At 40.9% G+C, this 16288-nt stretch overlaps 1 protein-coding gene across 3 annotated transcripts in view; it reads left to right on the forward strand.

The window, feature by feature from the left end:
• The window catches only part of atad2b (ATPase family AAA domain containing 2B), a 79039-nt gene that overhangs the window by 35230 nt on the left and 27521 nt on the right, over positions 1-16288 (forward strand). The gene's annotated exons all lie outside the window — the stretch shown is intronic.

Consider the following 16288-nt stretch of genomic DNA (forward strand, 5'->3'; position numbering starts at 1 on the left):
GATGCAGGCGCTGCGTAATGTGCCATCCCCGCCACTCAATAGTGCGCCCCAAGGCAGCAGCCACCCGGCTCTATTCATGCTACTGGAACACTGCTGTGCATGGCCCATCTCTCCCTTGCCTTGTATCTCACAGTAAACAGACAACTCCTCTTCCCATTGCCAATATCAATCTATCACCAGACCTTGATGGGATATTTAAAGGCATAATAAACACTCCTTGCTTCCTTTTACCTAGGGCTGAAGTAGTTCCTGCATAAAAGGATGGCCTGTATTTTTGCTCAGGACAAAAGGACAATGGGCACACAGCCTGTGACGTGCACTGACAAGGAAACGGGTTAACAAGGGGGCACTTTTTCGTTTAAGAAACTCAAAGCACCGTTGCAGACAATTCTATTAACGTGATTTTCTCATCTCTCTGCCTCTTCTGTTTACAAGGACGATGGACCTAAGACACTTAGGCTGGAGCCACACGAATTCGATATCCAAAAAGTCCTCCGTCCACACGCAATAGGCACCAGAAACGTGTCCTTCCACACGAGACCGCTCGACCCGCTGGAGACGCTGTAGTACATATGCCGGGCCTGTAAGTGGCGCTGTACTTCCGCCACAAAATACACCAAAAGCAGTGAAGAAGACTTCCCTAGCATGGTTGCCATGGTTGCCCTTCTGTTTATTCTCCGTGGTGGATTTAGCAGCAAAGGTGGGGAGAGGCAGGGCTCTGGTTCTTTTTCTCCCTCCCCGAGGCAAGCGTGTGCTCCTGCTGTAAATCTCTCCGGTAGTCCACCAGCAGATGAAAAACACCCATCTCTCCGCTTCTTCCAAGGGACGAGGGGACCGTGCAGCAGAGTTTCCGTTTGAATTTTTTTTCGCCGGTCAACATGTCCAAAATTAGAAAAGTGCTGGTCAGAGGTCGTCTTTGTTATTTATTGAGCTTTAAAACAAATTGATAACGACTCTATATAATAATATAAGAATAATAAACGGAGCCTCTCTTTTCCTCCCCCTCTTCTGACAGCCCAGCAGCTGATCTCTGAGCAGGAGAGGTGGGGAGAGGCGGGGCTATTGCTTCATCGTTATCAGAAAATGATCGTATAGGGCGTAGACACGGAGCCGTTTGGCCCCCCAGAGCGTTGCGTCCCCAGATCTACCCACCTTGTGACCTGTTATCGTTATCTGCGTTTCCCTGTCGGCCTCGTGTGGCCGAACCGTCTATATGATGGAGAACTGTAGCGGATACGACCGTTACCGTTCCCGTGTGGCTCCAGCCTTGGTGAAGGGAGAAGTTTAACCTTGAAGCCGATGTGCTTTGCGTGCTAGCTGATGTCCTCAACATCTATTATTTGTTTTGCTTGCAGAAGCTAAATACCCGTTGTTGCCATTGTTGCTTTTCTAAAGCTCTCCTCTAAAGGCCCGGACACACCAATCTGACAACAAAGAACTGACACAGACGGACCCCGACTGTTGCGTCTGAAGTGAGGGACCCAAACAAACTATTAAGAAGGCAAATCTGAGATTTCATTTAACTCCAGCTCTCGACACAGGTTCGGGAAAGCCCCATGAGCTTCTCGCTGTAGAGTGAAAATGGAACGCACACGCTATTTGTTGTTTGTTTATATCGCGCAGTCTGTTCTTCTTCTCTCGGTTATCACGCAGTCTGTCTTCCGGTTGTTGCCTCTTTTGAATGACGAATACACACTACCGCCGCCTGCTGGTAAGGAGAGTTATTGCCACTCACGCATGCGCAGTTCGTACGTGCTTCTTGGCCGTCGGCTGTAGTCTTTGCGGTGTGTTCCAGTGCGACACATGGCCAATAGCAGAGACGCGAGGCGACGCAACAGTCGGGGTCCGTCTGTGTCAGTTCTTTGTTGTCAGATTGGTGTGTCCGGGCCTTTAAAGCTACTCTTTCAATCCAAGTGATCTGCAAACACCCTCATGTCATCCAATCCCTCGGATAAGATTTTTCCACTTGTGTTCCTCCGCTCACATTTTTGTTCCAAATCTGAAAATTGGAAAAGTAAATGTGATAATTAAATTCTGTCCTTGGGAGTTGATTATTTTCTTGTTTGGCAAATTGATTTATAAAAAGGCAGAACAGTGTTTTCTTAAAACCATTTTAGAAAAACCTGGTTTATGTTCTTACAGTAATATATTTAAAAGATAATCTTTAATTATGTAATTAGTAGGGCTGCACATCATTCATTTCCCTTAGGGGTAATATAATGGTCATGTATTAATGGTCGACAGCAGATATCTAGTCTCATACGGAAATGGTAGTGCTATTAATTAGTTATAAGAACTGGACACTGATGCTGCCCCAGTTACCTCTCTGTTACCAGGCACAAAACAATCTTAAATGGCAGTCTCTGACACCCAGTGGCGCTCAATGATAAAATCCATGCAGAGCATCCAAAGCCCTCAGCGAATAAGCGCTGAGCTTAAGCTGCCATTTTGTGGGCACAGATGCCTCTTGGATCATTGTGGCACCAAGCGTGAAATGAATGTAAAATCATCCATGATGCCTTTTGCTACCATTTATTGTTTGCAGATGAGCTGACATCATTGTTAGTGTCTCCCAAATTTCATTCCTGTGTATGTGGGTCCTTTCACTCCCAGCGTATCACTGCGTGATAAGTGTACACAATTGACAAGGTCGGGTGGTGATCCTCTTCACAGGATTTGAATGTCTGTTTTTATTACTGTGCCATGCAGATAGCCATATACAGTATATATTATGGTAAAGCGCTTTCATTTCCGCTTGAAATGAATGAGCCCGGGGAGTTGCACTGGAATGATTGAGCATTGCTGCTCATTGCCTCTGTGTATGCCCAATAACTGCAAGCTGTGCTGCCTAAGGATGTTAGAAAAGGTGATGGAAGGGGAGGAGAGAGATGGAGAGGAGTGAAAGCTAAGCTGCCTTTATACAGTGTGTTAAACATGGATGTAAAAAACGGGAAAAAAAGGGTACAGTGTTTGGGGCGAGGCCCTGTTCATTCCTATGAAAGTTGGTGCATGAAGTCTGAATGGCCTATCTTTGGAGGACAACACCCAGAACCAGTGCTGCCCCTGGCCAAATTGGGGCTCTAGGCTATTGTCATTACTATTTGTATTGGGCAGTTAACTTACCTAGAAACGATTATACACTGATTAACAGTGACTCTTTTCCACTGTAAGTCTACAGGAAAGGGCTTTTTTGGTCCCAATGGCATAACCATCGCTTGGCCCCGACATACATTTGGTTCAACACCTAGTGCACTTTGTGGGGCTTGTGGTCTAAACACCAACATTTCTGTGGTTTGACTGGTGAATCAGATGGCTGGACCTCAAATTACATTCATTGTTTTGAGCTAGGATTTTCTCTCTCTATCTGTCCATCACAAATTACATTCAGATGCTTCCATGGGTGGTAGACGGGTTTATATTTTCACGAGGGATTGGTTTTCCTGTCATTCCAATTATAGTAGATCTGAGTTTTTGCTTTCTTTATATGATAATGGGCTCTATCTTTTTTTCTTTGTTTCTCTCCCAACAATAAATGGCAGCCCAACATTGCAGCATTTAGTTTGTACTACAGACAGAACATTAAAAGAGACCTCCTAGGCTTTTACTCTCGTTGTTTTTTTTTTATCATATTTCAGTAAACATCAGAAGCCAGTAAACGCCACGCAGCTTAATGGGGTGTATTCCCTTACTCTGCTCGGTTCTGATACGTTGTAATTGACTGGAACAGTTGCTCAAACATGATGCATTTGTGCTTGATTAGATGGAATGACTTATGGATTTGTGTGTGGGATCCAAATTATCTTTGTGACTTTATGCACTACTCAAACCCAGCTTCATTGAAAGAGAATTGTTATCTGTTCCTCATTAAGATCCACCTTTTTTTTATTATGTGGCCACTTTGAAACCTCCGTTTGCTTTTGAATGCAGTTACTGGTTTTCTGATTTCAAATAGAATAGAATTGGGAGGGATGAAACCCTCTTTAATGGTCACACATGCAGAGCACACAGCACACACAGTGAAATGTGTTCTCTGCTTTTAACCCATCCTAGTACCAGGAGTCTAGTACTAGGAGCTATTGTAGAGCGCCCGGGGAGCAATGGGAGTGAGGGGGGAAGGGGGATGTCCGGTGCCTTGCTCAAGGGCACCACGGCAGGGCAGGAGGTGAACTGGGACCTCTCCAAGTAGAAGTCCACACTTCATATTTAGGTCTGGTCGGGGACTTGAACCGGCGACCCTACGGCTCACAGTCCAAGCCCCTACTGACTGAGCCACAACAGAACACATCACTCTAACACCTGATCTCGTTTTTTTGTGTTATATTTCGTGGTTAGAAATCTTTTGGAGTAGTCTTGGTTTTGGTGGTTTTTAGTACGGATACATCTTATTTTCCAGAACTATAGATAAGCCAATGTTTACATGTTCTCTGTTAGAGACTGCTTTTCTTTCCTGAACACAAATGAAATCCTCTATGCTCCATGATGGTCACATTCAGCGACATGAGTCACATTATACCACAATATGAATAGGAGTGTGCGCCAACTGGGTTGTTAACTACATGAAATTACTCTAAGAATTGCTCTTATCTAGGCTAATCATCACATCTCCATTAAACCCCAGAGATGAGATGCTTATTCTCTTCAAAACTGCCCTTTCCCTGGCTAACCACTCATCACGAAATGTCATGAAAGGTCAAGGCAGTTATGTAACTCATCAGCTCTCCCATGTTAAGTCAGGCCTGTGTATTGTTCATTTTTTAGATATCAAACTATATTTTCTGTGGTTTTTCTGTTGTTAATTCGGCCATGTTTATGCACAATAACATATAGCTTTGAATTGTTTAATGAGATGCTGCTCTTTGTTTTTGCGGCTCCATCATAATATTATTAGGTTTATGAGAGACAGCTCGCTGTAAAATACTTTCTCTCTTTTACTCTCACACTTTCATGGAAGTTTTGCTCTCAAATCAAAGCATCGTTAATCATCCCATCACTTAGGAAGCTAACTGCATTATATGTATATGCGCATCCATACATGGCCACCTTACAAATGCAATTCAATGCCACACCACAAACCGCATCAACAACATAACAATACAGTTGAATTGCCGTCACTCTGGTGGTCCTAAAAATGATTTATCACCAAAGCTATGATTTATTACAGAGCTTTTTTTTGTATTAGATTAGAAAATATAAGCTTTCCGGGCAGTCGAGTCCATCACTGTTGCTCAGCAAATGTAGAATATTATATATTGTACAAACTACTGAAGGCTATGTTTACATTTTGCTTTTAGTTAATGCACTTTGGAACCCCTAATTACATTTAGCATTTGCATATTGGTTTCTATTACACAACACTATTATAGTCATGTCAATTTGGTTTGAAGTTATGAAAAAGTTTAGAAGTTTAATTGCATTGTAAGTGTGGGAAGGTCGGCAATATAAAACACACTTAGCTCTCCTACAAGTAAAACCAGAAGGGAATAGAGTGATCATACAAAGAAATGTATATAATATATGATATTACTAATGATGGTTAATCAGAATTATCTCTATATGCTATTTCTGTCAGGGGAGACGGATATAGGAATATAAAAAAAAGCCAGCTTTTATTAAATTAAAAGCTGGTACGAAACAAACACAAAACTGCAGGAGCAGGCAAGGTTGAACAAAAGGAAAATAAGCAAACCAAACTAGAACAAACCAGGAATACTCAGAAGACACAGGAGGACAGACGAGGGACATCCAGAACACCAAGGCAAGAGATCAGGAGCCCAACTCTGGGAAAAATGACGATGAACTCAGAGAGAACACTAGGGAAAGCAAGGGGAATCACAAGACAAGACACAGCTGGGGAGGGGAGGTGAAACACAGCTGAACACAAACCAGGAGAAAATAAATATCAAAATAAAACAGGAACACAGACAGACTATTACATTATCCTTAATTCAATCAATTGTAACTGATGCAATTATCCTCGTATATCATCATTCCTTGCTGAGGGAATGTGTGTAGTGAATAAACAAATATATCAATTGTTTGTACTAAAACTATGGCTGTCAATGTGTTACACTCATGATTAACACTAGTGTTGAAAAAAAAGAAAGAATGCAAATGAATCACATGACCTATTTCGAGCCTAACTTTCCCACGTGTAATTCCAGTGTGGGGGAGAGAAACTCCCTCTGAAGGGAACTTTTGTGATTTTAGCCATTTACATGAACAAAAACCTATAAAAAGGTAAAGGCTCCATATAAACATGATCAGTTTGACCAAGCAGGAGCAAAAGAGAACCTGTTAAAGCTGAATGCATAGAAAGCAACAGCAGAGCAGAATCAGCGACTCAGTTTGACACCTTAAGAGACTAAAGAAGAAGAGAATAAATGTTAATGCTGGCTTTCATTTTGGTGCCTGGCTCTGTTTTGATCACTGCCTGCAGGCAAAGTTGTCGAACCAGCACAAAACAAGAGCTGGGAGCAATCAATAATAACCCCCCCCCACCCAACATCTCAAAGTCCAACACCAACCACACCATGGGGCGGTTTGAGCTCGGATTAGCCTGAGTCTAGACACTGTCTGGGAAAATTGCTGTTTGTTAGTGGATCATACAACCAAACCTATATCCAATTTCTCTCTTAAGGAGAACAGAATACGTCTATGTCTTTATCTACCTCAAGTTGTGTTTTTTTATTTCATTTGTATTAGATAATGAGGGATATATGATCTATTGAAGGAAACCACTTTAGATAGCAAACTTTTTGTCTGCAGAAGATCAAAACTATTATTTATATAAGTGCTGCCTTGATCTGCATTATTCCTTAATGCTGTTCATTACAGCAGGGGCCCATTGTCTCAGCTCTTGAATCTAACTTTTGAAAAATGTAGTGATAGCAAAGTTCTTGGAAACTTGGATGAGTGAGGAAAAAACTCTCAGAGGACAAATGGCAGCTTGATATAATAAAGTAGCAACTTTTTATTCAAGCAAAACTCCTGAAAAGAAGATGAGCAAACCATGTTGCACAAATGAAAGCGAATCATCTCTTCTCCCTAGTGGTACTTGTCAAGACGTTATGACCTCTCGCATGTGACTGAAAGTGGCCACCTAATATAAAAGTCAATCATTCTTAAGCTGGATCCAGTAAGGGGACTAGGAAGAGCAAAGACTCACTGTGTAAAAAATGTGTTTAATTTAATATCCCCTTTCTGCAGAGTCCTATTATTAAACAGCTCACAGAGTATCTAATTTGTATCTAATCTAATCCTTTTGGCAAGTTTAAGTGTTCTCTCTCTTGTCTCTGGTCCCAAAGAACAATGGCTTCCCTTCAGAGATCATGGCCTTTTGTCAGATGGTCAGCAACGTTGAGACAAACATAGCAGTAACCATATAGTAAACAACTTACATTACTGCCTGAAACAAATTAACATTCATTTATCTTTCCAAAAGCAACTTACAGTAAGTGCAGTTAACCATGTGGGTAAGACCCAACAAGTTGCTAGAATCTTGCAAGTAGTTCACTTTTTTTAATAAGCTACATTTAGAGAGAAGAAGAGACCGAAAGCGTTTTTATGTATTTATGGGCCAAGGTGTATCTTCAGATGTGTACAGTAAGAACAAACGGTTGTTACGCAACAGCTCGTGCCCCTTTATATTGTGGGAGTAGCAGGTTGTTTTTTCCAATTTGACATTGATTTCCTGGCTTTGAGATGGGCCTGCATCATTCACTGCACAGAAGGCATGTACCAGGGGCTAGCTGTTTGACATTGCTGTTCTCCTTGGAGCGGCCTTGCTAGGTGCACGCTCTCCTCCACAAGGGCTGTGATAACTCAAACGTCAGTCAAATGAGCCAAACCAGTGCACATCTCTTTACCTCATCACTCCTGCCTTACAGCTTGTCTATATGCATGTTTTGGCTGTGGGCGACAGACCTTTCCCCCAGAAGGCTTTCAGACCCTACTTTGTATGTACGTGTGCGCACAGGCTGACATCTTCAACAGAACTTGGAGCTGCTGGTGCATTAGGGCATATCTGTCTTCTGAGAAGAGGGCACCACAGGCACCGTCATCCCACCGGCCATTTACTGAGCAGCAGAGAGGAGAAGGACAGGGAAAGATAGATGCCCACACTGAATAATGTCTTCAATCCCTCCACTTTGTGACTGTATTTTCTCCTTATAGTCTAGCATAATAATAATATACAGTCACATTTTACAGAAAATGTCAGCTTTTTGTCGCTTTAGAGTCTGACAACTCCTGTGACATGGCAGTGATTTGTTAGCATTTTGCAAACTCGGCTGGCAAATATGGAATGTGTGAATTCTTCTCCATCAAAGTTATGTTTATGTTTAGGCTGTTCTTGGATCTCCGTTATGAAACATTTATGCTGAATTGTATAGATAGATAGATTAGCAGTGCATGTGTAAACACTGGATTGTATGGTAGAATTATGGTCTAAGGGAATTAGTCCTTCATATTTGCGTCAACATTTCCTATCGTTGTCAGCATGAGGTTGCTGGGCAACCAGCTGAGACTCCAGAAAGTCTCTTGCTGAGCCAACTTCCTAGATAGATAAACGTTTTTTTACGTTGCTGTTTGTGTGCAGAACAAACAGGATCACTTGTGAGCTTTACAGGCTCTAGTAGAGAGATTTTTGTTTCTGTTGGACAAAGCTAGCTGCTATCTGTTTCCCAATCCCTATCATTTGACTTTTGCCAAGATAGCAAACAAGTGTGTTTTCCAAAAATATTGAACTATTCCTTCTAACCAGCAGGGTGGTATGGCAGTTTTTTTGTGAGAGAAAGGGAGAGAGGGTGCGGGTGAAGGAGGGAGATGGAAAGGGAACATAACGGCAATTGAGGGAAGTGAGTGATCTCTTTCATTTTAGAAAGCAAGGATGGGATCATTTATTGATCTGGTGTCAGTTTGAAGTGTCACATCAGGTGACAAACAGCTATCTTCCTTTCATGACCTAAAGACCCTGAGGCTCTGTGTCACCATGACAGCCTTTTTATTTCTCAGTCTTCTACAGTGTCTCCCATGCAGTCTCCTGTTTGCTTCTCACCATGTCTTTTACATACTGTGAACACATGGAAAAGAACATGTTGTACTGCTCTGTTGCATTTTTAAATATGGAGTGATACAAATATTGAAGTTAATCTGAAAGAAAATCATTTGACTTTTTATCAGCACAGCTTGATGCAAGACTAATAAATAGTTTTAATTTATCGCCACCGATGCTTACAATTTTACATGTAGGCTTTTTATGATATTGCTAGTTCAACAGAGGCAAAGAATTATCGGCCTGACGCCGTCGATGGGCGTCAGGCCGACGATGGGCGTCAGGCCGACGATGAGCGTCGACACGCCCTACTCAGATTGGTGTGTCCCGCACCGTCGTGTCTTTTCAGCCGTGCCGACACCTTTTCGGCCGAAAACCCGCCGATTCGACATGTTGAAAGGCTGTCGGCAAAAGAGATCACTCTGATTGGCTGTTCAGCTTAGCGAATCAGTGCATGAGAAGCGAAACGGAAGTGAGGGACCCAAACAAACTATTAAGAAGGCAAATCTGAGATTTCATTTAACTCCAGCTCTCGAAACAGGTTCGGGAAAGCCCCATGAGCTTCTCGCTGTAGAGTGAAAATGGAACGCACACGCTATTTGTTGTTTGTTTATATCACGCAGTCTGTTCTTCTTCTCTCGGTTATCACGCAGTCTGTCTTCCGGTTGTTGCCTCTTTTGAATAACGAATACATACTACTGCTGGTAAGGAGAGTTATTGCCACTTACACATGCGCAGTTCGTACGTGCTTCATGGCCGTCGGCTGAAGTCTTTGCGGTGTGTTCCAGTGCGACACATGGCCAAGACGCAGAGACGCGAGGCGACACAACAGTCGGGGGTCCGTCTGTGTCAGTTCTTTGGTGTCAGCTTGGTGTGTCCGGGCCTTTTAAGGGGGTCCTATCCTTGACATGCATTTTGTCCGAGTGTTGTCATATGTTTTCTTGTGCATATTTCTAAGGACAGAATTTAAATTATTCATTTAGTTTAAGTGATTAGGAACCATTGAATTGGAATTTGTTCAGCAGTCACGGCAGGGGATATACTGCCTTTGTGCTGTGTTAATTACAGCTCAGTGGAATGATTCAGATGGAAGAAAAAATGGCTTTAATCCCCTGGGAGGGATAGAGTTGGGAATATATAGTTTTCAAGAATAAGCTCTTATTGCTCATGCTTACAACAGAAAAACCAAAGCAGTATCAGAATTTAGATTCTTTACCTTAATATCCCCCTTGATTGCCAACTAAAAGCTAAATGTCTGAAGCACATGCTTTAATGTAATTTAATGATAAATGGCACCTGTTAGAAGTCAGTATCTGATGATGCTGATACACATATGGCAGACTTTTTTTTTGCTTCCATTCCATCATCTCCAGACTGACAAACGAATGACAATAACTTCAGTTCTGTACAATTGCTATATATATTTAGAAAGGCCGCAGAAAACAAGAACATCTTTGTCAAATGTATTCTTACCAATCGATTTCTCAATGGAAAAAAAATGTATTATCTTTAAGTACAATTATATCTTTTATGTCATTATTAACACTGTGTACTCTACCTGTTAGCCTGAATTAATGTCTAAAAGACAAAAGCTTTTTGAAGCATATTAAATCATTTAGAATCCAATTACTTTATACTTCAATGACAACAGACTCAAAGGCGACCAGTGCTCACCTTTCCTTAATCATAAGATTTCCGAAAAACTGGAACAATCCGTTTGCACTGTCGCAATGGAAGGCGCCTGCAGTTATATGATAAACAAAACAATTATGCTATTTATTAGACCAAACATATTGAAGAATAGCAATTTTTAGTGATAGCATAAATTGATATGTACTCACTCAAAGCATATTGGGTAGTAGCATATCCAGATTTTTAACTCATGCCCCCATCCTACCCGGTAAGAGATCCATGGCGCTCCCGTTATGGAAGAATGTCCACACCAATCCGAACTATGCCTTAATAAACCACTCAAAGCTGCACCTTTGTGCATTAACTAGCACAATTGTCACAAGGACTGTGTGTGGGTGTGTGTAAATGCAAAAACTCACTGACAGAGTGCTCTCTCTTTTTCTATCTCTCTTGGCCTTGCATAGAAATACCCTTATCCAACAATAATGGCTTACGTAGCTCTTTTCTCCCTACAAAAGTGATTTAAGCCAATACTGAACAGAAGAAGCTTAGAAAGAAAGCATCCAAGTATACCTCTGTAAATTCCGATAAATGAGAGTGAGTTTGTTTGTTTTAAGAATGTGACACAACTTTTAACTCCAAGCTCCTCCCCATCAGTTGCAGGTGATGAGAGCAGGGCGGATCGATACTTCATTAATGTTAAAAGGTTGAGGCCCCAACTCCAGTCGATTCCAATGAGCCAGGTAGACACAGAGTTTGATGCCGGGTCGTGCCGTTGACCAGGCACACGGTGGACCTGTGCGCCTGTAACAACCTATTCTTATATGCCGTGTATGCATGAACACGCACACAGCCCATCACAATGGGTAACTAGGGAGGGCAGCAGATCAGCAATTCATCCATAAGTGTTTAATTAGTTTGAGACCAGGGCCTCATCACGTTTTATATACTGTACTTCACAGAGCTGGATGGGGACATGATTGCTTCTTTGCAGCATGCAGTACACCTCCATTAGATAATCTGTTTTGGTCATGTTCTACAGTCATTTATATAGTCTTTTTTACTATGTTTCACAAATATAATGGTATTCAATGTTAACATAAACATTTTATAATCATCAAATGAGACATCATTTATTATAAAATATTTGAAATAAAGATGATAATTAATGAGCGCTAGGAAGCAATCAAATACTTACCAGTGTTTTTATTTTAATTTTACCCTTGGTCCCATTTATTTATTTTTTCTCACTCAAATTTGACAGTGTATAATTTACATGTGACTCATGTGATTCTTAAATCAATTGAACTCTGGTACGCAACAACATTTTTATATAGTCATTACGTTTAAACACATCAAAAAGCCCATTTATTCACATATTTTCTCTGGCTCTTTTCCCCCTTTGGTCCAGAAATGTTGTAATTTATTTCCTAGCATGAGTGTACTCTGGTTGGCTCAGTGTCCTACATGTGAATTCAGAGAGGGGAATTAGAGAGCAAAGGATTTACTGGAGGCAAGGAAAATGAATACACACACGCAGACGCACAGACACACACACACGTAAGTAGGTTAGTAAACAACAGGGCATCTGTAGAGGTTAGGAGAGGACTGTGAATTTGGACTGATTTGAGCAGACTGGCTGACTTTCCGGACCAGTGGCACTGAACATTTACGACACATGTCCATGAAATAAACATGAGACGTGACTGAAAAAGCAGCAATGTATAGTTTGGGACATTAATGGCAAGACAATTATTGAAATACGTTTCTTCAGCTCATTAATCAGTTAAATTACCATCCTCTATATTACATTTCATTTCGCTGAGGTTTTTATCCATAGCGACTTACAATAAATGCATTCAACCATGGAAAAACAAACTCAAAAAGCAAGTACTCTGTCAGAACATTAGCTTTTCATAAGTCAAACTGTTTTTAAGTGCTACTGCACTAGCCTCAAATAAGCCTAACCTTTCTTAGTCAAGATGCTGTCAATACCACTCTTAGTCATAATCCCTTTTATTGGATAGCTGACAAGAAATCTGGTGAAATTATGTTTATGGACAGGCACTGCATCTCTACTGCGCTCCAGTCGCTTTAAAACAAAGGAGCTAATATCGTCGTGTGGAGGCTAAGGTGTATTTTATGTTTAAAGCTTGAATGTTAATGAGAACCTTCAGTAAGATTAGTATTGTCTGCAATCACAGTTACAGTTTGAACAAAATGTGTTCAACTGGTGTTGATATCCAAAAGTGCTCACAAGTGGATGGCATTACTGCATGTGTAACAATGTCAGCATTCACACTCTGTAGTTGTTGCAATTACTGTTCCTCACATTATTCAGGGTGATAATTGGAACCTTTGTTAAGATCATAATAAAAAAATACACTTCTAACCAAGCAGTAAATGTTGAGCTTTTATCATATTTTTACAAAGACTTTTATGTTTAGGTCCTAAAGTTCACAGGACACAACTTTAGCCAAATGTGAATTTTAAAGCGGGTCGCAATTCTGGTAATGATGCACTTACATGAGATATACAAATTGTAAATGGACAGTGTGTTTGTCGATAGATACTGGAGCGGGTCCCAAGTGGATGATTACATTTCAGTTTATAGTGTGTCTGCATGGTTTGGTGAGGATAAGAGGTTTGATGCCTCCATTTTAGTTAATATTTTCACTGTGTCCTCTGGGCTTTTTCAATATTTTGTGAGAAACGCTTAGGACAAGTTGCATGGCAACCAGACTCAATGAAGATACTTGTCCCAACCAAGAAACGATCCTGCACACGAGTGCCGTCTATCTTCAGGCATCAGAGTGGGATCAATCTTCTCTGGACAAAAAAACAATAATAGAATTTCCCAAAATGGCAGACTTGATAAGTTTCAGTCCATATATTTTTCATGATGTGAAATTGAACTTATCAAAGAGTTTAAACAGCAGCCCATCTGAGTGATTGCCAATATTTGGGTTTCACAGTAAGTATTGTACAGTATGAGTTAGTGCTGTTGAAAGTCTGGCAATGCGCCCACAGACCCATCACACCCATCTATCTGAGATGGATACAGTTGCCTTTATGGGCTTGTGTGTCTGGGGACCATATCAAAGTAATAAATAGCTTCACTATAATGCTATGGGCATGGGGTGCTTCAGTGTTTCCTCAGATGGCCTTTCTATAAACTTTAGATAGATACTTATTTGGATTAAACTGACAAAGCTTTGGGGCTTTCATGACTCGATTGTTCCAAAGAGACTAGTGGATCAGTCTGGCTGTGTATACCTTTTGGAAGGAAAACGGCTAACCCTGAACACAGAATAATGCATTCAATTAGTTTTGTATTCTAGTTTTATTCTAAAGAGTCTACAGATCATGTCCTTCCTTTTGTCCTATTTTCAACACTGTGCGTGACTTTCCCACTACCAGGAAGACTAGAGATTATTAAATAAAGACATCAGTGAATCAGAGCCTCTGATTCACAATTCCACCCAAAGGCATTGGCAGAGTATAGCGCTGAATTGTCCATCAGTGTCACAGCACTGATTTATTTATTTAATACTTGTTGGTACGGCAGTTTTGGTACTTGTCTCCTGGGGCTTTTTGCTATCAGAAGCTGTATTTGTCAGTATGTGCATGTGCACACACATACTGTCCTGAAAGTGTGTGTGATGTCAGCTCCGAATGTTCCTACCAATTCTTGAATCTAGCAGGGTTTAGGCACTTTTAATTATTACAAAGTGCTCTGGCACTCTTTTCCCTTCCTCCTACTCTCCACCATCAGCTTATCTTCCCTCTGTGGTTGGCTGTTTCATGCATTATTTAAGAGCTGACTATTACGATTCATTTGCTGCCATTCTATCTCACCTTTTCCTCGCTTCATAGCTCTGATGGTGATACCTGACCCTTTCCAGACCTCTTTCACTGGTTTGTGGATCTTTTGTGTATAGAAAGATTGAGAAATATTTATCCATAGCGGGGTAAAAAGAAAATGAAGCTTCTATGTTTCTTTTTTATTATGTTCTATTCATAATTACATGCTGACATTTGCCTTGACTTGGCGATATTTGAATAGACATAACATGTTTAAAGAAAAACTCATAAATGTAAAACTCAGAGCAGAGAAGCAATACTTTCTTTACTTAATTTGAAAAGACCCAAGCTTTGACACATGACCATTCTAAACGAAATGTATCCTCTCGGATAATATAACAATTATTAGTTTTTTCTGTTTTTCCAATCTCCAAGTTACTGCATTGCAACTATCCCGTTGGCCAGTCATGCCTGAAAAAGAATGGCACTTTTCGCATACTCTCATAGCTTACCCTTCGGCTGTCTCCTCGTTCCAGATCCGATCAGAAGGAAACCAAAACTAAAGCTGCATCCCACCTTGACACTTGAAAAAAGGCTCAATGACAAACTGGGCATAATGGCTGTCGATCGCTGAAGCATGCCATGGCAGGGGGTTGTGTGTGTGTGTTGTCATTGTCTCTTTGAACCTCCCGCTCTGTTGGCTTTCTCTACAGGGAAAACTGCCCAGGCCCTGGCTTATCATTTGTTTGTCTCCTAAAGACCAGTGTCTGTGAAATGTGTGAATTACTAGTGGCAAACCGGTTGTCCTTTCTCCTGTGATTATCATTTACATTATTGTGCATGCACGTTGCTCATAGCGCTGTTTTTAAAAGGTCTCCATTAATGAACAAAAGCCGGAACACGGCTTAAACACTGGGTGTATTATAAAATCAGACCTAGTGAAAAATTCACGGCCTCACTTCATCACATGGACTAAGTACTTTTCGAAATGTCCTTGAAAGTGTGCATGATACGAAATATTACCTAAATGTACTAAAGTTATGTGAATTTGCATTTGTTAGAATTATTGTCGAGCATTAGCTAGCAGCAAGCGTACTTGCTCCATGGGTTTTTTGTTGTGCTAGTTGTGACAGGAAGTGCTTGGCTGGTCATTAAGGGGTCAACGTTACTAAATAGGAGGGTCCTGTACACATTAGTAATCCAAGGTTCACTTATTATCCCTGTTTATGTTGTGTTTTTTAGGATAAAAAATTGTTTGTGTAATGTTTCCATTTCTGCTCCCTTTCCATTGACAAGTAAACAGGTATAATTTTCTACCTACCTCTGAAGTACGCACAGTGTGCATAATCACATCTTTACAGTGGTAAAAGGATATGTGGATAAAAGCTTTGAGGGAAAGGAGACTTGACAGTCAACAAGCAGGCATTTCATGATTTCTTGTCAGATATTGCCTATTTGTGTCTTTGTGGGAAGGTACGAATTATACAATGGAAGCCTTCGGTAGTATTAAATCCAACGCTTTGCTCAAAGCATAAAGGGAGTAGAAGTATGCTGTATAGTAAGATGTTGAATAAAATAATGCTGTCCAGTCCATTTAGTCCTTTCAGAACCAGGCTGACACGGTTATTGATTCTGCATAAGATCCACCTCGTAGATGTAGCTCATTCATGTGGCCTTTGACTTGAAATACAATGGCTTGGATTTTTAATGAGTCCATTGTGATCTATATTCACGTCTCGGGTCAATGACATCATGCACATGCATGTGGGATCTTTATGAAGTTATTTCTTCCTTTTTGAG

Source organism: Trematomus bernacchii, unplaced genomic scaffold, assembly GCF_902827165.1.
Source record: "Trematomus bernacchii unplaced genomic scaffold, fTreBer1.1, whole genome shotgun sequence".
NCBI classification, from domain to species: domain Eukaryota; kingdom Metazoa; phylum Chordata; class Actinopteri; order Perciformes; family Nototheniidae; genus Trematomus; species Trematomus bernacchii.